The sequence below is a fragment of the Talpa occidentalis genome, unplaced genomic scaffold, assembly GCF_014898055.3.
Source record: "Talpa occidentalis isolate TD23 unplaced genomic scaffold, MPIMG_talOcc4v2.1 talOcc4.3, whole genome shotgun sequence".
NCBI lineage: Eukaryota > Metazoa > Chordata > Mammalia > Eulipotyphla > Talpidae > Talpa > Talpa occidentalis.
The window spans coordinates 40,331,161-40,340,660 of NW_023603184.1; the positions used below are offsets into that span (position 1 = coordinate 40,331,161).

Genomic DNA, 9,500 nt, shown 5'->3' on the forward strand with positions numbered 1-9,500 from the left:
ATTCCATTCATTGCAACACCCCTGTGAAGCACTCTGCTCTGCCCATTTCAAAGATGAGGAATCAAAAGCAGGCTGTCCAGGGGCTCAGGCTGCAGACAACTCAGTGCCAGGGCCTCTGAGGACAGGGCGGAGTGGGGGTGAGGGGGAGAGAGTGCATGGAGGGCACAGCTGGATGAAGTGGTGGGCTTGGGCATCTTCTCAAAAGGGTGCTAAAGCAGTTCCAGTGAGACAGATTTGAAAAGCTGGGTACCCCAGAACTCTCCCAGAGAGGACCGAAGCAGTTGGAATGCTTTTGGATTGCCTAGGGGGTGGGGGCTGAGATCCCTTCAAAAGGTTAGACTCAGATAACAAGGGATGATCCTTAAACTGCCTCCAAGCAGTGTGAGACCGGTGACTCCAAAGTGAGGGACGCATCCATGTGCTCTCCTCTTGGGACCCCAGGGGCTGATTTGCAAGAACTGCACTGGACTCGCTGCTACTGGCTTCCGGCACAGATGCCCCGGTGGGCAACTGGAGAAAGGATGAAAGATACTTAGGATTTTATTCCCCATCAGGTGTTCCAGGTAGACTGGCTGCCCCTACTGCAGACCATAGCCCCTGTGAGACAGTTGCCGCTTCCCCTTGCACCCTCAGGCCCACGCCCTAGGCCATCATGCTCCCTGGGCACCGCTATCTCCTTGGGTGGAGTAGCTCACTTGGGCTGGTTCCTCTCTGGCTGGGTCACCAATGACCACCTTCTGCAGTCTACCCTGGGACAGCCCTCAGGGCCTCCTCCAAGGACTCGTGGAACAAAGGTTATAGAACAGCAGTTTGCAGGGATGCTGGACGAAGTGTGCTGGTCTCCACTCTCTCCACCTGGGCCCAGCTGAGCACCAGAGCAGGCTGGGGGACAGGACAGACCATGAAGGCAGGGGCAGGAGGCAGAGTTCAGCTCCTCCGGAGGACAATCACGGACTGTCTGAGTGCTTGCCACGCGGCAGGCACTGAGCGTCACATACCAAGCAATGCATTCGCTTCGCGTGACTGGGAAGTACACCCTATCTCTGCATTTGACCAAAGAAATGACTGACCCAGAGTCATAGCACCAGCAAGTGACTAAGCCAGGACTCAACCACAAATTTTTCTATACACAAAACCTACGCTAGGAACTACCTTGATTTTGTTGAACTGGCTTCCAGCAGAGGCAGCTGACTTGTGTGGGGTCAATGACTGGTGAAGGCCAGACAGAGGCCTCCAATGTCTCCCAACACCCTCCCTTAGATGGAAAAAAACCCTGACATTCTTCAGTTCTCCCAGGTGGGACAGGGGCCCCAAGAGGGCGGTGCAGTTGGGTGTCCGGGTTGGAAAAACAAGCAGATTCAGACAAGGCTTCATTGTTAAGGAGAACCTGGCTCTCTGGCCATTAAAACAAAACCAAGCAAAGCAAAATGCCTGCTGCTGTCTTATCTTATAGAAAGAAGGGGGGCAAGGAAGGGCCCCAAAGCTGGGTGTTGACCCCTCCCCTACAGGTTGCCATCTCAGAGTCAGCCTTGGGGGGGATCCGGGGGTGGGGACTGGGTAGCAGAACACTGCAGGGGGAGTCCAGGGCCTGACTGCTGCAGGACTCTAGGGCTATGTGCAGCTTCTATGGCGACTGCCAATGTGGTGGGCACTGGCGGCTCGGCCTCATTTGGTCCCCATGGCCCTTTAAAGAAAGACAACGGTTAAACTTTTCAGAGAAGGACATCAAGGTTCAGAGAAGACACCCAAGCTGGGAGCAGGGGAGTGTTGGAACCCAGGAGTATCAGGTGCAGAGACTTTCCACACCCCCACTTCCCCAGGCCAGGAGGCCCCAGGGAGAGCCATGCGACCCAGAAGCAATGGGCCTGGAAGCAAAGAGCTACTGGTTGTGGGAATGTGCAGGTGCTGTCCAGGGAGGCGACAGGAGGCAGCCACAGAGGACAGTCAATTGCTGTATTTTAAAAAGTTTTCTATTCTTTAAAAGTTTTCTATGATTCTAACGTGTGCAGCAAAGTTTGAGAGCTATGCGCCCAGAGGCCACCTAAGCTTCTCCCATCCACATCTCTCGAAGGAGAGAAGACTTTATTACTCTGACCCCATTTTACAAAGAGGGGCAAACACCAGGCAAAAGACAAAGCCCCACAGCCATACCAAGGAGGCAACACAAGGGGCCCTGACTTCAGGAACCTCTGGGGTGAACTCCTTTAAGATACTTGGGGTGGGGCGGGGTCCTGATTCCTTTGTCAGTAGAAGGAAACTCCCTTTGGGCCTTCGGGTAGGAGAGGGAGGTGAATTCTTGTGTCCACTCCTTCAAAAGTTAAACAGCTGCAGGATTAATCCTGGAAGACCACCTGTGTTGGGGCTTGGGGGAGCCCTGGGAGCAGAAGATAAAAGAACTCTGAGCAAGACCTGTTTATTCTTTTCTGTAGGACATTTGGTCCCAGGCCTAGGAAGAGCTGGGCCTCTGAGACTGAGCCCACACTTCCTCCCCACCTGCCTCCTTGCCTTCTTCATGCCCTCTAAGCGGAATGTCACAGATGGGGAGACAGCATGGGGTGGAGGGAAGAGGAAGGCCTGCGGAGCCAGGCAGACCTGGGTGTGCCCCAGCTCTACCCTAGCTGGCTACTCTGCACAGGAGCCATTGCTCTCTGAGCTCAGCGCTAGCACTGACGCTAGCACTGACGTCTCAGCAGCGCTGGGGTGTGTATGCACGTGTATGTGCTAATGATACTTCCAAGCATCGCCTCTAGGGAGCCTTTCCTGAATAGCACCCCATGTAGCACGGGGCAACCCCAGCCCCTGGCCTTCGCTTTATGTTACGGCACATTCTGTGTTATTGTTTCTGTGCCCTCCCAACCCTATGCAGCGGCTCATCCATCCAGAGCAAGGCAAGCAGCCCTTGCCTGGGATCCATTCTGGATGCCCTTCCCAAATACCTGTGCTCTTCCAGACTCTGCCACGGGCTAGAGACACAGCTCAGGACAGCTAACGTGTGCTGAGTGCTTAGCATGGGCTAGTGATTTTTCTGAGCACTTTATAGTCAAATTCATTTATCCTTACCACAACCTCATGAAGAAGGTGCCATCACCATCCCCATTTCACAGACAGGAAAACAAAGGCCAGAGAGGTTAGGCCACCTCCCCCAGACACACAGCCTGTAAGTGGCAGAAACAGGATTCCCACTCGAGCTGTGAGTTAATTGTTACCCTCTACCACCAGCCCCAGGCCTCAATGACCCAGCCCTGCCTGGGAGCTCACTCTTGATACTGTGCCAGTTCTGTGTCTGTTTAATGTTTGTGTCTCCCCCAGACCAAAATCCCCAATCAAGGTACATTTTGGATGTGTCTGTGCGAGATCATATGAAAGCTGCTCCCCTTTAAGGAAGGATTTGTCCCACCTGGCACCTGATGCCTGGGCCAGACGGCTCCTCCAACCAGGTCATTCCTGCTGTGGAAGCCTGAAGGAACCAAATCTCTGGACACCCCAGTAGTGCTCACAGCCCTGAACTTAGCTGGGGCCCTCGGGCCTGACAGCCTCCTATGGGCCAGGAAGGTGGTGGGATCGCAGCTCTGCTAATGCCACCTGATGCTCAGAAGTCCTCCCCAGTCTGCAAAGTGTCCTCCTCTGGGAGGTCCTCCCTGCCACCTGGGAGGCATCTCCTCTCCCCTGGCATCACTGGCAGAACTCTTCAGTCAGTTTCTTACTGAGTCACTTGTTCACCAGGCTAATAAGGGGATAGACAATGGGACTTACACTGATGGGACACCTACCTGCATGCCAGGCCTGGCCGGGCACCTTGCTGCCCCTTTCATTGAACCTCCACAACGCTGTTATTATCGGCTTCATTGTACAGGGAAGAAAAGAGCGGTAAAAACGTTGAGTGATTTGACAAAGGTGTTGCTGGCACTGCCTCCCCTGATGGAGGGTCATCACTTTGTGGCAGGCATGCTCTCAGGTGCTCTGAGGGGAGGTGGCAGAGAACCTAGTTCTGCCAGGGTGGCAAGGGAAGAACATCTACACAACCCCACTGCACAGAGCACAGTCAGGGGTGACAGCTATCGATCTGCAGAGAAGGATGGACTCTGTCTGCTTGAGAGGAGTCCTGGACGCTTCTAGAAGGCATCTAGAAGACTCTTCACTGCTTACTCCCTACAACCACAATAGGAGAAAGGGCAAGCCTTGGCCTACAACACTCTAGTGCCTGATGGGTGCCTGCCACCACCCTGGAGACTGCAAGAGGAGAAATAGTGGCTTCCCTGCCAGCTGCCCTGCCAATGACCCCACTGTGGCTGGGCCAGCCTGCCTGCAGCCCTCCCAACCTGGCCTGGCCCTGCCAGCTCCCAATCACAGGGTCTTCTCTGCCCAGCTAATGACCAGGCTGCCTGCAGCCCAGGCCGCCGCCCTCCTTTGGGTGAGGCAGCAGCTAACTACAGAGCCTGCTGCCCAGGAGCAGCCAGGCCAAAAATCATAGCCGCCCAACACACCACATCCTCTGGACCCGATGCTGTGATCTCCTCCACCTTCCAGGGTCACGGAGGACACTGCAGAAAGCCGGAGCTCCGGGAGCTGGGTCACCACCCCACTCGCTATAGGCTCAGGAAAACAAGACCACAGAGGGAGGCGGATGCACCCAAGTGGCACAGCCAGCAGGGCCTGGCTGCCCTGCCAAGGGTTCCTTCCTGGGCTCTGTACTCATCCAGCACTGCCCTCCCTCACCCTTGAAAAAAAGACTTTTTCAAGCTTTTGACATGCAACGCGTGCTCTCGAGGTACTTGGGTGGGGAGTTGAGCCGACCAGACATCTTCTAGAGCTGTCAAGTTGTCCGTTCAGGGGCAGTCAGGAGCGAGGGCTTGACTCCTCAGTCCCCACATGTCTAGATGCGTGACCTTGAGACAGTGCACCCTCTGAGCCCCAGTATCGGGGAGGGAGGGTAACAGTGGTTACCTCCCATAATTGTGAATGAGAATGTTTAAGTGTTTAAGCATAGCATCTGGCTTCTAGTAAGTATTCAAAGCTTTAGCTATTGTTATCATCATGACCGTGCAGTTAGTGAGTAAGCGGGTACAGTCGACAAAATATAAAATATGACGCGCTGGTATTACTTATTACTATTCCCGTGGTGTGTTAAAGGGTTGGATAATCCAGGAGTGTTTCTGGAGGGACTGATGACTTGAGTTGGGCCTTGCCAGATGGGAGGTGGGCGGAGCAGAGGCAGGGACGGTGGTTCTGACGGCAGAAACCCCACAAGCCAGGGCAGTGATAGGGCCACATATGTTGTGTTTAAGCCAGGGGTCCCGGGGCGGCTCTGGTGAGGAAGGCCTTAAATGCACAAAGGGGCTTGGTCTTCATCTTGCAGGCAAGAAGGAGCCAAGGAGTTCTAAATGGGGACTCTGTGATGCTTTCTGAAGTGTGAATTCTGACATTCAAGCCCCTCTACTATCTGATGACTCACCCCTCTTCTCCACCCCCTCACTGACCCCACAAACCTCGGCAGCACTAATTCCAGTTCTCCCCACCTCTCTGCCCACTATACCATACATCTTTGGCCTTAGCACACCCCACTTCATGTACAATGAAGCAGCCTTTCACTAAGTGCCTATTGAGAAGCAAGCTTTACATATGTGACCTTGCGGTCACCCATAACTACTGCCCGGCTATGAAGTGAATAAGGCTATTTTTTTTTTTTTTTTTTAAGGCTATTTTTATTTTTCCCACCCTCCCGCAGCCTGCCTCTATGACCGGCACTTGTGGTCTTGCAATTCTACCAAGATTATGGACACCTGGGCCCAGGAAGTACGGACCTGCACACACCTGGGCCTAGAAGAGGGTAATAAAAGGACAACTATGGGGGGGGGGGGGGGGGGGGGGCGCGCCCTCCCTGGTGGCACAAGTGGCTAAGACGAAGCTATGAAGCTATCCTCAGCCACCACAGCACGAGTTCGATCCCCGGCCAGGGAACTACCCACATGGCGCAGCAGACCTCTCCTGGCTCGCCCGCTGCTCCCCTCAGCAGTGTATTTCAGTCATTCCACCTGTTCTGCTCCCCATTGTCTCTGGTGAATCCTCTCACCCCTCACACACACACACACACGTCTGGCCTGTACCCCAGCTCTTGTATGCACAAATAAATAAATCTTAAAAAAAAAAAAAATGACTACGCAAGGACTTGAGACTGAGAGGGGGCGCAGGGACGGGAAGGGAGGGTTGCCTCCCGTCTCCCCATGCCTTCCTGCCTGCCTGGACGCCTGTCTCCCTGCTTTCTCTTGGCCTGGAATATTTGCCCCTACACTACCCACATTTTACAGAGGAGCAAACGGAGGCCTGGCAGGGTCAAAGATCTTGCCCCTGCTCCCACAGTAAGTGGCACAGCCAAGATTCAACCTTGAACTGATGTCAGAACCCCTACTCTCTACAGTAAGTTGCCTCTAGCCCCAGCCCAGGCACCTTCCTTCTTGAAGCTTCAGGATTACTCCGTTTCTCAGAGTCCCCTGCCACCCTCCTCACCCTGAACCTTCCCCTTCCCCACTCTTTTGAATCAGAGGCCCACACCTTGATCCTAGCTAAGGTAACTTGGTTCAGATGGTTTCCTCTGAGTCCACCTGGTCCCCCGAGACAGAGCTGAGGTTAAAATGTCCCTTTCTTTCATCCTATCCTGGTGGCCCCTTCCACCTACCCTCCAACTCCATATCCAAGACTGTTTATAGCACCAACACAAACCACCAGTTCCTCGGGTGGAGTTCAAAAGCTCAGCTGAGCAGAGCAATTTCCCTGAGCCTGCCTCCCAGTGCAAGGGGAGTCATAAATTATTCACTGTACCTTTGTGCCGAGGGAGGCCAGACAATGGGCCACAGGGAATGAACACCAGCTCCCCCCAACCCCGCAGAAGGCTAATAGCCCTGGAGTGGGGGTGGGGGGGTCAGAATCCAGAGCCCCTTGCAGGGTCACGAAGCAGATTCCAGAAGGCCCTAAGACCAGGGAGGCGGTCTGGGGACTCCTTACCCATACCAGAGTCCTGGCGGAGCCGTGTCTGTGAGCCCGCAGCAGCAGCAGCCACCAGCCTAATGGAAAGCAAGTGAGAATTTTCCCAGATTTCCTGGTCAAAATTCAAACTTCCTTTCTTTACATGGGAGGAAATAGATATTTGGCCAAGCACTGTGTGTTTATCTCATTGAATCCTCACAACCTTGGGAAGGAGAATTCTGGCCTACAGAGAGGCTGGGGCTCCAAGGAGTGATGAGCTGCCACATGGAGCAGGAGGCAGAGCAGACCCACGCCGGCCAGTCTGTCTGACGTACCACTATCTGCCCGTGCCTCCCAGCCCACCCCACTGTGGGCTCATGGCCACGACGCCTATTCCATCTGGGAACCTTCCTGGACAGTTGGCACTGGGTTCCCGAACAAACTCAAAGGCCTTGAGCAGGTGGTTTCACCTCTCTGAGCCAATTTCCCACACACAAGGTAGGCTTTAATAATAAGCCCGGTCTTGGCAAACACAAAGAACTCTTTAGCACTTGACACTTTACCGGATGGGATGGCCCCATTATCCGAGCAGGGTACACACAGGCTGCCTTGACCCCATTTTACAGGTGAGGCTTGGAGCCCTGGATGTGTCTGAGAGGTCCCGGGAGGCTCCCCGGGAAACTCACTCCAGGTTCCAGGCTCTTCCACACACCAAGAAATGAGATCACAGATATGAAAGTATTTCAGCAAAGAGGAGCTTTGTTTAGGTGCAGAGATTATCATGAGCAACTGAAACCCTACAGGTGAGGAGGATTCCAAGCCCTCTGGTCACTTTTTCTTCAGGTTCCTCCCAACTCCTCCTGCCCCAGGGGCTGCGTTTCCAGACTGTAACTAACCTCTTCACCCTCCTCCAACTCCCCGGGGCTTTCCAAGGTGTTTTCCCCTAGACTCTGGGAACATGGACACAGCAGGGGTTAACTAGTCCCAGTCAAGGCACAAGGCTCAGACCAGGACCATGTCCCCTCCCCTCACCCACCCAGAACAAGAGCCCACAGAGTCCATGCCAAGGGTTCTTTCACAACACCCCTCTCCCTGCACGGCCCCAGGGGACAGCAGCAGGAGCATGCCTGGGAATCCAGACACCTGGGACTGTGCCCCCAACAGGAGCCTGGAGACCTTGAGCAAGCCCCTCCCCTCTGAGCCAGAGGTGCCCTGCAGTTTCCCCAGTCCAGGGCAGGCTGAGATCAGACAGACCTTCAATCTGAGTCAAAGGCTATAAAGCTGCTGGCAAGTCTTGGTCCCCAGCACTAACCACAGACTCACAGCAACCTCATAGGTGGTCACCCTAAACTCACATCACATCAGGCTGGGGAAAGCCTCTGCCGCTCACGGAGAAGATACTAACTGGGGAGGGGAAGTGGATACCTTGAAGGATGTTTGGGAAAGTTTTATCAACTGTGCTGATGGCTCAACCACTCACTAGGACCTTGGACAATTGGCACCCCACCTCCAGGACTCCAGTGGTCATGGGAAGAGGTGAGCTGAGCCAGGGGTCACAGCACCTCAAGCTCTGACTTGGGGACCTCCACGGTGAATTCCTAAGCACAGAAGCAGCGTCTCAGGACCTCCAGAGTGCCTGAGAGATCCTGGAGTCTGGCCTTAGGGTCAGGGACAGCCGTTCCTCCAACCTGGGCCAACATGGAGGAAAGTTGTGGAACTGGGAAGCTTCCCACCTCTGCCCTCAACTCTGGGTCACCTCTCCTGGGAGGCGACATGACTTCTCCTGGGAGGGAGAGGCCAGGAGAAGCCACTTGCCCAGGCTTAAAATCAGGGCTGGTATGGCCCCATGGGCTCCCCTCCACCGCTCTCCCCCACTACCTTCTGACCGCGGTCGTGCAGCCCCCGAGCCTGCGTGCCCCGCGGTGAGCGCCCGTGACCGCACCGCACACCTCTCGTCTCCCCGAAGAGCAGCGCGCCTCGCAGGAAGGACCCTTCGCGGGGTGGGGCGCGGGCCGGCGCACAATGGGCGCTCAATAAGTGTGGGTTCCTCTCCTCCCTCCTCCGCGCTCCCTCCTGGCCAGCTCCAGCCCCGGTCACTGTTCCCCGCGCGCCCGCAGCGGCCCCGCGCGCCCCGACGGGGTCCGGGGCCACCCTCGCGGCACCCGGGCTCGCTCACCTGCAGCTCGCGGCTCTCGCCCGCCGCCAGGGCCGGGCAGTGGGGGGCGGTGGGGGGCTGTGTACCTTCGGGGCAAGTGCTGAGCCCTCGCCCGGGGCGGCGGGAGGGCGGCGGCTCCGGCAGCAGCACGGCCCCGTCCCGGTCAGTCCGACGGCCCAGCCCACCGGGGCCCCGGCGCTGGACTTCCTGGGCGCGCGCTCGGTCCCAAGTCCGAAGCGCCGGTCGCAGGCAGCTGCACGCTCGGGTTTCGGGGAGCCAGAGACTGAGGGCGCCCGGGCTCCCCTGCACTCCGTCGGGGGTCTGGGAGCGCCCCGAGTTCCCCTGGGCGGAGGGCTGCGGGCTCCCTCACAATACAGGGCGGCTG

At 56.1% G+C, this 9,500-nt stretch overlaps 1 protein-coding gene across 2 annotated transcripts in view; it reads right to left on the reverse strand.

The window, feature by feature from the left end:
- Positions 1-9,231, reverse strand: part of GDPD5 (glycerophosphodiester phosphodiesterase domain containing 5) — an 83,285-nt gene extending 74,054 nt beyond the window's left edge. For both annotated transcript variants that reach the window (XM_054699546.1, XM_037522980.2), the window contains exon 1: positions 9,137-9,231. The gene's annotated coding sequence lies outside the window, so the exon portion shown is untranslated. The remainder of the gene's footprint in view (positions 1-9,136) is intronic.
- Positions 9,232-9,500: the final 269 nt, after the last annotated feature.